This window comes from Haemaphysalis longicornis, unplaced genomic scaffold, assembly GCF_048455015.1.
Source record: "Haemaphysalis longicornis isolate Haplotype H1 unplaced genomic scaffold, Haemaphysalis longicornis Haplotype H1 scaffold_11, whole genome shotgun sequence".
In the NCBI taxonomy this organism is placed as follows: Eukaryota; Metazoa; Arthropoda; class Arachnida; order Ixodida; family Ixodidae; genus Haemaphysalis; species Haemaphysalis longicornis.
In genome coordinates, this window is record NW_027526214.1 from 16,809,267 (window position 1) to 16,823,301 (window position 14,035).

The 14,035-nt window shown below is 45.4% G+C and overlaps 1 pseudogene; it reads left to right on the plus strand.

Moving 5' to 3' along the window:
* Positions 1–12,539: 12,539 nt before the first annotated feature.
* On the plus strand, positions 12,540–13,502 carry LOC144160587 (uncharacterized; annotated as a pseudogene).
* Positions 13,503–14,035: the final 533 nt, after the last annotated feature.

Below are 14,035 nucleotides of genomic sequence, written 5' to 3' on the forward strand. Positions count from 1 at the left end.
GAATTTTTTGTTCCGGGTGGTTCCTAAAAATCGCCGGCGAGTAACTTGTGCAGCTGCGTCTGCGTTTGGTTTGCGGGATCGCTCTTTAACTTTGTATACGCGTTTCCATTGAAGAGAGCGGAGACCTTCCGGTCATAGTCCTGGCGGTCTAAAACCACCATCGAGTTGCGCTTGTGGGCGGGTAGGATTACAATGCTTTCGTATTTTCGAAGTTCCTGGAGTGCTCGGTTTTCCTCTGTGCTCAAATTTTTGCCTTAGACCTAAATTGTTTGGCCTCCTATCAAAATTGCCGCTGAAAGTTGCCACAAATTGACCGCTGAGGAAAATCGAGCACTCCAGGAACTTCGACAAGACGAAAGCATCGTCATCCTACCTGCCGACAAGGGCAACTCTACGGTGGTGTTAGACCGCCAGGACTACGATCGGAAGGTTTCTGCTCTCTAGTATGGAAACGCCTACACGCAGTAAAGAGGGATCCTACAAACCAAACGCAGACACAGCTGAACAAGTTACTCGCGGGGATTTTTAGGAACCACCCGAAACAAACAATTCTATATCTTTGCTTGATCTGCTAAAACTGCGCCGCACCTAGTCTCTACGGTTTACCGAAGATCCACAAATCTGCCATCACCCTTCCCCCGATCGTGGACTTCACATCATCCCCGTGCCGAGCCCTTTCAAATTTCCTGCACCGCATCTTCGCCCACTCGCCGGGAAGACTGCGACTCATGAGCGCAACTCCAGCCACTTCGTGCAACTTGCGTCACAGATGTGCACTGACGAAGGCGATAGCCTGGTCTCGTTCGAAGTCGTGTCATTGTTCACCAGTGTTCTTGTGCCGCTGGCTGTATCCGCGTTCCGAACTGCCCTCGAGAATGACACAACCATAAAGGAAAGGACGCCGCTTACTGCTGACGAGATATGCCGCCCACTGTAGTTCTGCTTGGCCAGCACATTTTCCGGGAATGGGAAAATTTTCAAACAAGAGACTGGAACCGCAATGGAGGCCGCTCTCCCTGTAACAATAGCTAAGTTGACGATGAGACACGTGGAAGCGAAGGCTTTGAGCTCCTTCTGGCCGCAACCTTAACTTTTTCTTCGGTATGTAGACGACTGCTTCTGCATAGTGAAGACCTCCGCAGTTGACAGCCTGGAAAAACGCCTAAATTTCGTTCACCTCGCCATCCTGTTCATGGTTGAATGTAAACGAGACGGCTCCATTCCCTTTATTGACGCCCAAGTGACAAGAGGAGGATGGGGCCTTGTATGCTCCGTTCGCAGGAAGCCGACGGACACCGGCCGCTACCTTCATATTTATTCGGCCCACCCCGCTAACCACAAACCCTCTGTTGGGTCCTCTTTTATTAACAGAGCTGATGCAATTTGCTCGTCCGAATCCAAACGTAAGAAATAACTAAGCCGTCTATTTGTAAAACTCAAGAAAAATGGCTACCCGAAAAAGTTCATTCACTCTGTCACCCGCCGCAAAGAGCAGAAGAGGGTGAGAAACTCTCTAAGAACATCTACCCTCGGACACCAGAAACGCGTGCTGGTGCCGTATATTCCAGGAACGAGCGACACCTTGGCCCGCATTTTCAAAGTGGTAGAAGTACGCATCGCCCGCAAGCCTTCGACAGCTACAGGCCGCCTAATCCCCCGCCCCAAAGACCGGCCGACAATAGAGAAAGAACCCGGGGTCGTTTACCGCAATCCGCCCGGGGTGGGCAACGCCTCGTACATCGGTGAAACGAAAAACCTACCGTAGAGAATTAGGCAACACATAAAGGACGTCCGCGAACGTAATAGAGTACGCAGCGCAGTCGCCGAACACTGTGAAGTGGCCGACCACCAAATTGAATTCTCCAGGACGGTTATCCTCGAAAGGGAAACGAACTGGAGGAAGCGGCTTTTCCCCGCATTGTGGCATATTCAACGCACACCTGGTAATGTTAATCACTCGCTTGGCACTCTCGCTTGGGTGTACACACAGATTACGTGCCGCAGCAAAGGGCTTTGTGGGAGGCCAGCAAAATTGAGACTATAAGACGCAGCTGCACCGTGGCCACTGTCACTCCTGAAGAAGAATCCGAGCTGGCTTCGAAACGTCGGGGTTTTGTTTATGTATTGGTTGGAGCACAATCAAATCCCAGTCCAGTCTCCAGTCATTAACGTATAACCTCATGGTGTTGCTAAATAGATACGACACCCTTTCCCTTGATATATACTGCCTTTCTCCGAAAAATCTAAAACCACTGTGTTTTCTAAAAGAGCCGTGTATGTCAATTTTTCTCTATTTCTGAGAAAGTAGCAATTTTATAAAGTGCTTATTGGTCCCTGTTTCCGATGTTTTATGTATGTTTTGTGTATACAGCCTTCCTTCAAAAAAAATTATTCCACATTAAAAAAAACAGTTGTATATATTGCTTTTTTTGCGCATATTAGAGCAATTGTATACTTATTATCATTCCCGCTTCGGCTAAGTATGGCCTTGAGGGTCACTTGATTTGATTATTAAGCCTTCCTTATATTTCTCTTTTGTGTGTGTCCCAGTGCATGTGTCTTTTTTTCCTCGGTTAATTCACGAGATGTGTAATGAAATAATAACGCATATGGTCGTGATATCTGCTGTTCCCCGATACCGGGGCAGCCGTCTCGACAATCCGCTTGTAACAGTGGCTTTTTGCGGTTTTGCCCTCCTCTTGTAAAAGAAAGGAAAATAAACGATTTCATTTGATTTGATTTGAAGTACCTAGTTTGGTGGAAAGTAGCCTTATTGCTTGCAATAAATGAATTGTTTAGTGTATGCTAACGTCATACTTGTTTGGGTTGGTTTGCACATCTGGGAATGGTGAATTGGGGGGGGGGTGTCCCTGCGAACTCATAACAAAATCTTGTTATCGAAGGGGTTCGCTATATTGAACTATTGGATATATTGAACCAATCGCGGCGCCTATGACAGTTAGCTATAACCGGGTTTGACTGTAGATGGAGGCCCATTCTTCCAGTCGTGCGTCGGTGTTTACTAGCTAGCTTACGGAATTCCTGCCGGGTAAATTAAAATTTCCTAAATAGCGCTGGCGAAGCAAGGTTTCGCGAAGCCACCACAATAGCTTTTTGCCATCAACTCTGCTCCTTCGCAAAAGCGCTGGCAAATATAAGTGAGCCTGGCTGCGACTGCGATTTTTCAATATAGGGATAGTGCTTGCCGCACTTTGGTTTTACGTTTTACGTTACAAACCGTGGCCGACATTGATCTCCTATTACCCTAATTACCCTGCGTAAGTCTTCTTCTGCATGAAACTGTCCTTATGCTTTTTGCAGGCGAGCCGATTGCACACGCATATGCAGTTTGCAGCTCCGAGGTAGCGGAGTCGCCCAAGAGCACGGCCGAAGCGTTGAACGCCAAAATACGGGTTGCATTAGCGCTACTGTAGAGTTGTATGGACTTCATGGACATTGCTGAGTTTTTTACACTCCAGAAACTAACAAAATTGAGCCGCATTTATTGCGGCATGAATGTTGTCGGCGCGCAAGTTTCGCTTCTCGGCCGATTCCCGACGACGCGTCGCGCGACCAGTCGGCCGACCGATATTGTTGGCTGACGATTTTGTTGGCGTCTGAACCCTATATAACCTGATAACGAGTTCAAAACTAGAGAAGCTATGCTAATAGAGTTGCAGGGTACCCAAGTCAGGCGGCTTCCCCAATTGCACCGCAAAACGCAAGACATGTATTTACTATCGAATCATAAAATTTTAAATGTTGGCGGAAGAGATTTGGAGTGGCACCGCTTGTGGGCGCAGTATGAGTGAGCAGTTTACCTCGGCCATAACCTAACCAAGCGGCAGATGTTCGATTGTTTGATACCATGTCTAAGCCGAAAAGTGGCAGCTGCTGTAGATGGGCTTCATTTCTCAACAAAATAACGTTACAATGAAACTATAGGAACGCTACAAAAAAGTTTCGGAAATTGAGAATTCGTGAAGCTCCAGATGAGTGAGCTTTTATTTCCTTATTTATTGTAAAGGGTATTGTATTGGTGCTCAGAAGAGCTCAAACACTGATGAGGACATGAGGGACGATGACGAGCAATCTGATCAACTTCGTAAGAGTCTTGTTGGTAATGATAGTTAGGGGATGCTAACTGCATGGCATCTCCTTTTGATACGGTCTGGTTAACGGCACTGGCGTTGTTGGAAAATTTTCTGTCGTCTTCTTTACAATTATATTGTTTACCTAGTTACAATACCTGCAAAGGAACTAAGGAGAGAGTATTACATAGGTACTATTGAGCGTAGAGGAAGTGACTTCGGCCCAACAAAGTAACGGCCTGTGCAGCTTTTGCAGAGTCTGCAGATTTACACACCATCACGTAAATTACAGCAGCTTGACCGTAACAGTTTGTCAGGATGCTATTTCCCGTGCTGAAATAAGCAATTGGGCCTCTGCTGTCAGTCGAGTTCAATTCGACAGAGAGGATAAGACGCAGCACAGCTATACAAGTTAGCTCATAAAAAAGATAAATGTACACGATGGGTTGGGCAGTATTATTTCTACAGGAACAATTTTCTTTTTGTGAAGAAGCACAGCGGCAACAAGATAAGACAGCTGCGAAAGCCCAGGATAACATTAACTAGATGCGCATAGCTGCGGAACAAGCTGCCCATCGGTCTTCTGCCAGCGCTTCTTGCGGCTGGTCTAATTTGATTCACGGATGACTGTCCCCCCTCTTCCTTCCACCTCCTCTTTTTGCACTTTTTGTTCTCTTGTTCCACTCTCCATCTAGTGCCGTAGCTTACCACGATCCCCCCGTCTGTGTCGTCATCGTACCGTAGCATAGCGCCCACTGTCGCAGCATTTGTATACATTTGATTGATGTGGATACATAATGACACACCCACACCTCCAGTCTACAAAGATATTTTTATCCTGGGGATTCCACTTGCGTCTTAGAGATTGGACCAATAGGCGCTAAGCAAGATGAGTCTTTGGGGGCTTTCCGACGCTATAGGCTCTTTTCGTGCCACCTGCCTAAATTTGTCCTTGTTGGTCCGGTTTTACAGTACCCGTAGGGCGCACCGAGCAGTGTTTTTTTTTAAGTCACCGACCGCAGTTCTTTTGCTATACATTAGAACAAGAAATTACACACGCGCACACATAAAATGGAGTAATGGGCCCTGTAAAAGAATATACTGTGGAGGCTTGCTAACGGTAGGCAATTGATGCGCTGGCTCCCAAAATTGGCGCTGTTAGCCCTATGACACGTTGGAAGTATGCCGCTGAAAGAAGTTTCAAAATTTAGCTGACCACGGAAAAGAACGCATGCGAAGTTCGTAAACCCAGGTCTCTTGCATGAACATAGGTCATCACATCTTCCAAGTTTTACAGCGCAGCTAAAACATCTGCCTTTTCTGGAGCCACAAATTTCAATCTTCTGACCACGGTGGTCAGAGCTTACCATATACCATAACGCAGCCAATCCTGGTTAAGTATAGATCATGCTTCAGGGGCAGCCAACGAAGCATACTGCACGGGCGTGTAAGGCAGAACTGAACAGCAACCATTAAATGGGATTTTCCAACAACGCCAGCTGTAGTGCGGTGCGGAAAGAAAAGCCGGCTCATATAAATGAAGAGCAGGCAATTGCAACGACGCCTACTCTGAAAGGTACTGAAAATATACAGCATGGTTTTGCGTTTTTGCATACGGCTGTTGAGGGGCAGAGTAACACGCATCTGGCGTGCATTGCCGTTGGCAGTTCGACTGCTGAATTCAGAGCCTTTCATTTTTATTTGATGGGAAAATATAGGTGGAATGGTTATACTACAGGAAAGGCTCACAACGGAGGAAATCGTTGGAGGCAAAAAAGATGCATTGAAGTAGTTCAAGTGACTACACCACGGCCATATAATCAGTCAGCAAGAGTAATGGAAGCTCTCCCGGCCAAGGTGATATCACTTAGTAGGCAACCTAACCGAGTAGGAAGATCAACAAAAATATAAATATACCCGTCCGAGTTGCTGACGACAGGACTACGACAACAAGCATCAGACGAGATAGTCCCAGCAGGTTGCTCACTATAAATTTTAAAGTTTTTTCTAGCAGAACCCTTCTACTAGTAAGCAAACTGGTTGCAATTGAAACAAAACAATTAGCAGTGTAAGTTTGTTCAAAAAAAGCAAATTAGGGTAAAGCAAGACCCAGCAGTCATGGTTCCGAATGTTGAATATGCGCAAATGAAACTTCACAAGAGCTGCATGCGTTTTTGGAGACTGAAATTAAGTCCTAATGCTAAGAAGTCAACATAAGCATTGACTAAACGTTTCAAAGAACGGGAAACCAAGTCCGTTGTAGCTGCTTCAACTCAAACTGTCATTGGTCACGATGCAACTTTAGCCTGCATGCACGAAAAATTACTGATTGAGAAAACCGTTCGCGGAGGTCCAATGTCCCGTTTTTCGGCATCGCGGACACTGACCAATCGGAATCATGGGAATCCTTGGAAACACAAGTTCATGAGTTTTGCTTAAACAAGCTTGGCGTGACAGCGGCTTCAATTGCCAGGGCTCACACACTTGCCGGTTCTCAGCAGAAAAAAACGCGTCTCATTATCGCCAATTATTACAACAAAAAAATGTAAAAACTATTCCAAGTATATGGGTAAAGCCTAAAAATATAACGTTCAGTATTTCACTCGATCGTTTCCGACGCTGTGCGCGAACAACGTCCCAAGCTACTTCAGTTTTCGAAAGCGATCAAAAGAGAAGGAGTCCGCGCGCGCGCCTTGTGTTCAACAAGCTGATGGTGAATAACGCCCGTTTACGTATGGGATGCCGCGTAAAATAGTGCAAGATGTGTATATCAACCTGTCGCTCCAGAGGCGAATGCTCCGGCGTGCCAGATGTTGCGCCATGACACATGAACTCTGCCTGTTTCGGCCGGCCAATCAAGCCCTGTACTTCAGTGGCGAAGCAGACTGTGTCAGTTAACAGTCTTTCTTTTGTCTACACTAACAACAGGAGCGTAATTTCTATAAATGTTGCACTATCATCGCTTGCTGACTCATGTTCTTCGTAAATAAATGTTTTACAGATACTTGGCACAATGATACTGTTTAAGACGGCAATATTTTTGTCAATAGGGAAACGTTTTATATTTGTTGCCACCGAAAACATAGCAAAGGTAATGGTGTACTTATAGGATTAAAACAAGAATTCTTCTGTGTTCTTTCAATATAACTTCGTTTTAAGAATGCGTGTGGGTTTTGCTAAAATATAAAATTACTCACGTAGTAGTCGGTGCAGTTTACCGTCCGCTTGATATGGATAGCGTTTTTTCTGTCGAGTTTACCCGCGTTTTGAGCGAAGTGCATATCTGCACCCAAAGTGCTCACTAATTATCTTTGGGGATTCCAAGTTTCCTAATATATATTGGCAAGCACTGTCAGTCTCTTCCAGTGACAAGGAAGCACATTCATTCTTGCCAAAGTGCCTTGATTTTAAGTTAGCCCAAACAGTTTTTGAAGCTACACTGCGCGCTGGAAATTCCTCTTAATATTAGACCTTATTCTAACAAATTATCCACATTTGCTCACACATAGCTTACCTTGATGGACTTTCCGATCACGACATTACCACCGGAGTGAATATTTATACCGCTTCTAAAAACGTTGTCAGTAAGGCAATAGTGTGCTACGACAGAGCAAACTTTGATGCCATTATTTCTGAGTTATCTATTTTGAGTGTACGGTATTTTGAAAATTGTGTTCTCACAATGAACGAAAACTCGGTTGTTTTGAAAGACGCACTAACCAGTCTCATAAGCACATTTGTACCTACCATAGCGATAAATACAAACATCACTCCTTGGTTTACCCGACAGCTTCGATGCCTTAACGATAAAAAGTAAAGATTACACAAGTTAGCTGGTAGAGACCGACTTTGAACTTCTTGGCTTAAAGGCACGAAATGTGACAAAGAATACCAGTATTCACTCAAAACCTCCTGCCGTAGTTTTTATAACCATGACTTGTCTTCCATGCTTTCAAAACACCCCCGTAAATTATGGCATGCACTTAATCCAAGTAACAATCCTGATATCATCCTTAGTGGTTCTAATGGCGCAACAATTCCCGAATATCAGTGTACACATCTCGCAAACAAAGCCTTCGCCTCCGTTATTACTCAGGAAGATGTCTGCCCTTCTCATGCTTTTTTTTAAATATATCCCCAGATTGTCCGAAGCCAGAAATAATAATTGAGGAAGCCGGTATTCCCTTAAAATTAACCAAAAATAGACTTCCTTGGCATCTGATAACTTTGCGTTCAACAACAAGCTTCTCACAAATATATCTTGCAGCATGTCTGTGGTTTTAACCGCAATTTTTTCACAGTCATATTTTCCTTGTCCAATTTCTGATGACTGGAGTATTGCTAAAGTTGTTCCATTTTTTCAAATCAGGCCACCCCACATCATCGTTAAACTACTGACCTATTTCATTAGCTAACCGGTTCTGTAAACAGCTAAAACACATCATACACTCCCAAATGATCCGAAACCTTGAAAAGCACAACATTATTTACAAAAATCAGACGGTTTTCACAGGGGTTACTGATGTGACACACAGCTCGCCGGTTTTGCTTACGCCTTACACTCATCTCTTGACGCTATAAATCAGGTCGACGCCATTTTCCTGGATTTTTCTAAAGCCTTCTACCGTGTTCCTCACCACCGACCTTTGCACCAAATAAGACTTCTTAATATCCATACTAATGTTCTTGCATCGATAACAAATTTTCTATCCTTCCGAACTCAGTTTACATCCCTTCATAGCTCAGATGTGCCTTTCGTACAGGTAACGCCTGAGGTGCCCCAGGGCAGTGTGCTTGGTCATTTCCTCTTTCTAATTTATATTAATGACTTACTTAACGGCCTAACATCTAGGGTAAGATGCTTTGCTGATGACTGCGTAATATATCGTAACATTTCATGTGACACTAACCACCAAGCTTTTCAAACTGATTCTGACCAATTAAACGCATAGTGCTCTGATTGGGTAATGACTAGACTTTTCTAAAAAAGTGCATGTCATTTACCCGTTCCTCAACTAGAATGACAACTACATATTTCCCGAACAATACACTTGAACGGGTTTCTACTTATAAATACCTTGGAGTCCATTTTCAATCAAATTTAACATGGCATACCCATATTATTCAAACGATAGCATCTGTCAATTGTTCACTAGCCGTAGTACAACATAACCTAAACCAGGCACCATCACACATCAGAAAACGTGTGTACCTCACCCTCATTCGCCTTAGAATTAAATACGCATCTGCCATCTGGGATCCAAGACATGAATACATTACACGTGATATTGCATGCCTGCAAAACCGTGTTGTTTGTTTAAATTTTTTTATAATATTCACAGACCGCAAGCCTCACAGGGCTTGCGGTCTGTGAGCGTCAACGACATGCTCGCATAACACTTTTTCACCATGAGTGCCTTCGTGACGACTTTTTTCACTCACCCACTCTTACATTTCCACGGCGCAATCACTCTTCAAAAGTTAAGCGCATCACAAGCCATTCATGTGCGTTCGCACACTCATTCATTCCGCGCACATTATTGGACGGGAATAACCTGCCACAAAACGTTGCCACAGAATTTAACCTAACAAAATTTCAAGACTTTTAAAAAATGAAGTGACCTTATTGTGTTCTTGCTTGCGTATATTGTACTTCTTTTTTTATTTGTTTTGTTGTGATGTGCCTGCCTTGTAGTTATACGTTATGGAGTATGTGTTTAGAAAGTTTTTAAGTGTTTGTATAGAAAGGATGTGTTTACAAAGTTTTAGAAAGTTTTTTTCTAAGTTTTTTATTTATCATTCTATTAGCACCCTTTATGTTATGTTCGATGTATGCCCATGCTCCCACTATGTAATACCCTCCTACGGAGGTCCTTTAGGGGTACCTGAATAAATAAATCAATAAATAAAATTCTGCACTACAAACTCGTAGAATTGGAAAGAAAGACAAAGAACCGTGACGAGGGCTAGGAAGCCAGCTTGAAGAAAAATACAAATATGGAGTGCAACAAGTAAAACTCACAATCGAGGCGTGGTCACAATCGCAGCGTGGTCGAGCTTAGGTGAGCAGCCATGTTTTTTGCAAGGGTAGCCAGCTTGCTCCCCTAAACATGTTCGAGACCCAGATTGCTCCCCCAATAGGAAAGTGGCGGAAGAAAAACTTACCTTTCCAAAGGCAAGACGTCAGTGAACCTCATCAGAAAGCGAGTGCGTCAGCTTACTCCTTCACAACCGCTCGTTTAAAAAGCAAATCTGACAAACGCTGGCTCCGTATAACTACGGGCGTGCGCGGCAACGTCGTCGCGAATAAAATACTCCCGGACTCTCACACTTTTGTGTATTTCTCTCTGTGCTGAACACGTGCAGGGGTAGAGGGCTGCCTGCCCCAGAAATACCTATCCTGCCGGACACTTAGGGGCCTACACTGGGAAGGTACAACCATGCTAGGAAGGCTCTGAGGGACACGAACAGCACTTCCTCAAACGAGAAGGATATGGGCACCATGGTGTAGTAGTTGGCCGCCACCTACCATGAAAAAGCAAATCAAATCTCGGCCATCAATCCTTAGTAGCTCTAGAGCCCCGGTCCACGTCGGTGGTCAGTACAGTTATACAGCAGCGATTGCTAAGAATCTCTTGATCCGGACAGGCCACCATTCCAACTTGACCCTGGCAACGGTCAACGCGCTCACTCTGTCGAGCGAGGGAAGTTTAGCTGTTGTACTAGAGGAGCTGTCGGTCCTTTGGTGGATATTATAGGGTTTAGCGAAGTTGGAAGGACCGGAGAAGGCTTCATGGAGCTAACTAGCGGGCATATTTTGTGCTACAGTGAACCCCAGGGAAAGAATGAACGTGGGGATGGTATTTTTTATCCACAGAGATATACCACGAAACTGTGAACAGTTTTCCAGCATTATCGTTAGAGTCATCACTATCATGATGAAGCTAAACAAGCGATACAGGTAAAAGATAGTGCATGCTTTTGCGCCACCGGCCAGCTATGATTATGAAGCCGTGGACAGCTTCTACGATGACGTCGAATCAGCAATGAAGACGGCAACAACTCAGTTCATGATTGTGATGGGACACTAGCGCAAAGGTAGGTGAGGAACAAATGAGACAAAGGTTAGTGGGAAACTTGGGTATAGAGAATTTCGACAGTCGAGGCGTACACTGGTGGTATTTGCAAAGACAAAAAACATCAGGGTAGTGAACATATTCGTGTGCGAAATAAATATTAGGTAATGGACACGGAAAAGTCCGGATGGTACAACGAGAAACGAAATCGACTTAATTCTAAGTGGCAACCCCGGTATCGTTCAATATGTACAGGTGCTACCTAACAATTTGAGTAGCTATAACAGGATGGTTAGTCCAAGCTGATGCTGACTCCTAGAGTAGGAGGAACGAAACTCGTGAAAACTAAGAAAACCCGCATGGAATCAGTAAGCGCTAGATCGCAGGAGTTTAAATAATTCTTCAAAAGAAATTCTCATTTTTTAACGAGCAGAAGGAGGTCAGTGTTAATAGGCTAAATGACAACCTAATATCGATCCTTAGTGAACCAGCAGCAGCTAAGCAAGAAGAAACTTGCTAGAGTGGGCTGGATGAAGCGGCAGCCATGCAGTCGCTTCAAAACCCTTTCTTGTTCATCGTGCAGATACTGGCGTCCCTCGGCACGTCGCAGCACTTGGATTACACCTACGGAGTTATCATCGAGCCTAGGTCGCCTTGTTACGTCAGCGGCGGGAACAGTACCGATCCCACCTTCCACATGGCGTACATCGTTCCCCGCTTCGGCTTGGCATCCACATCGCCTACGACACCAGTCTGCCAGACCTACTTAAGAGCGACACTTTCCTCGGCTCACTTCAGTGGGCTGGATGAAGCGGCAGCCATGCAGTCGCTTCAAAACCCTTTCTTGTTCATCGTGCAGATACTGGCGTCCCTCGGCACGTGGCAGCACTTGGATTACCCCTACGGAGTTATCATCGAGCCTACGTCGCCTTGTTACGTCAGCGGCGGGAAGAGTACCGATGCCACCTTCCACATGGCGTACATCGTTCCCCGCTTCGGCTTGGCATCCACATCGCCTACGACACCAGTCTGCCGGACCTACTTAAGAGCGACACTTTCCTCGGCTCACTTCAGTGGGCTGGATGAAGCGGCAGCCATGCAGTCGCTTCAAAACCCTTTCTTGTTCATCGTGCAGATACTGGCGTCCCTCGGCACGTGGCAGCACTTGGATTACCCCTACGGAGTTATCATCGAGCCTACGGCGCCTTGTTACGTCAGCGGCGGGAAGAGAACCGATCCCACCTTCCACATGGCGTACATCGTGCCCCGCTTCGGCTTGGCATCCACATCGCCTACGACACCAGTCTGCCGGACCTTCTTAAAAGCGACACTTTCATCGGCTCAATTCAGTGGGCTGGATGAAGTGGCAGCCATGCAGTCGCTTCAAAACCCTTTCTTGTTCATCGTGCAGGTTGGTAAACACGCTTCCTTGCACGCTAAGCGATACAGCAATATTTGGCTGCTGCTCTTTCCAAGCCCACTGGTGATTCTTGGTGACCTGTCGGAGTGCGTGCATGTTGTGAAATTACTTATGTTAGCGGGGGATGTGGAGCTTAACCCAGGTCCCGAAGAAGATATTCTTGCTGCAATTGGCGCGTTATCTGCTAAAACCGACGCACGCCGTACCGAGGTAATAGGGATGCTGTCCGAGGTTTGAGCTAATCAGCAAAAACTAGAGGAAAAAGTTTCCAGCTTAGCAAGTAGGCTCGCAACCGTTGAATCCCTGGTGGAATCATACGAAGCAAATCAGGTCGCTGATGATCTACCAAGAGTTGTTGATGACGCAGTTCGAGACCGAACTACGGCTATAAATTCTCGGCTGGACGAGCTGGAAGACGGGTATCGACGGGAAAATCTTATATTCCACGGAATCCCTGACCTTCTGCCATCTGAGAATTGGTCTGAGTCTGAAACTAAAATTCGAGACTGCCTTTCCAATCTACTTCAGCTAACCTTAACCGACGAAGCAATTTCCCGAGCCCACAGACTAGGTTCCTTCGCAGTAAACAAACATCGACCTATAATCGTAAAATTCTCGTCTTCGAAGCATATACAGAAGGTCTTTGCTGAGCGAAAAGAATTTAAAGGTAGTGGCCTCTCCGTTAGCGAAGATTTCTGCCGTGCCACGCGCTTGTCGCATAAAAAGTTGATCGAATTTGGAAAGGCTAGCGGACAGAAATATTTGCTACGGCTCAACCATTTTCTGATAGGCAAAAAAACGTACATGTACTGCCGGGTAACCGATCGGGTTTGCGAAATCCAGACAAGTGAGCCTCGTGCAATGAATGCTGTCGTAAGCGGGCCCTCGGATGGCCTTAGCAATTCACCAGCATAGCGGAGTCATGGTCCGGTGGCAAAAAAAAATATTCCACTTCTGTATACGAATATTTGCAGCGTCGTCAACAATCGCGATACTTTATCTTCCGTAGTCGACACGTGCAGTGCCGACATTGTTGTTTTGACAGAAACTTGGCTTTCTAGCAAAATTATTGTCCGTGAAATTCTAGAGTGCGAGGGTGCTTACCGTTTCTATCGACATGACCGTGATGTGCGATCTGGAGGTGGCATACTTATCGCTGTTCGTGATTCTTTGATATCCTCTTCTATCCAGCTGACGTCACCACAAGAGCTAGTGTGCGCACGCATAGGCTTTCAGAAAAAACACTTTTTAATTTGCGTTGTCTACAGAGCGCCTTCCTCGCCTAACACATTTTGTTCAGAGCTGCATGACGTTGTAAACAATCTGACAGTAAGGTTTCCTTCCATGCCGCTAATACTCCTCGGGGACTTCAATTTTCCGGGCATTAACTGGCAGAGCGATCCCCCTACAACCCAGGAAAGCTCCTCGGAATATTTTGAATTTTTAAG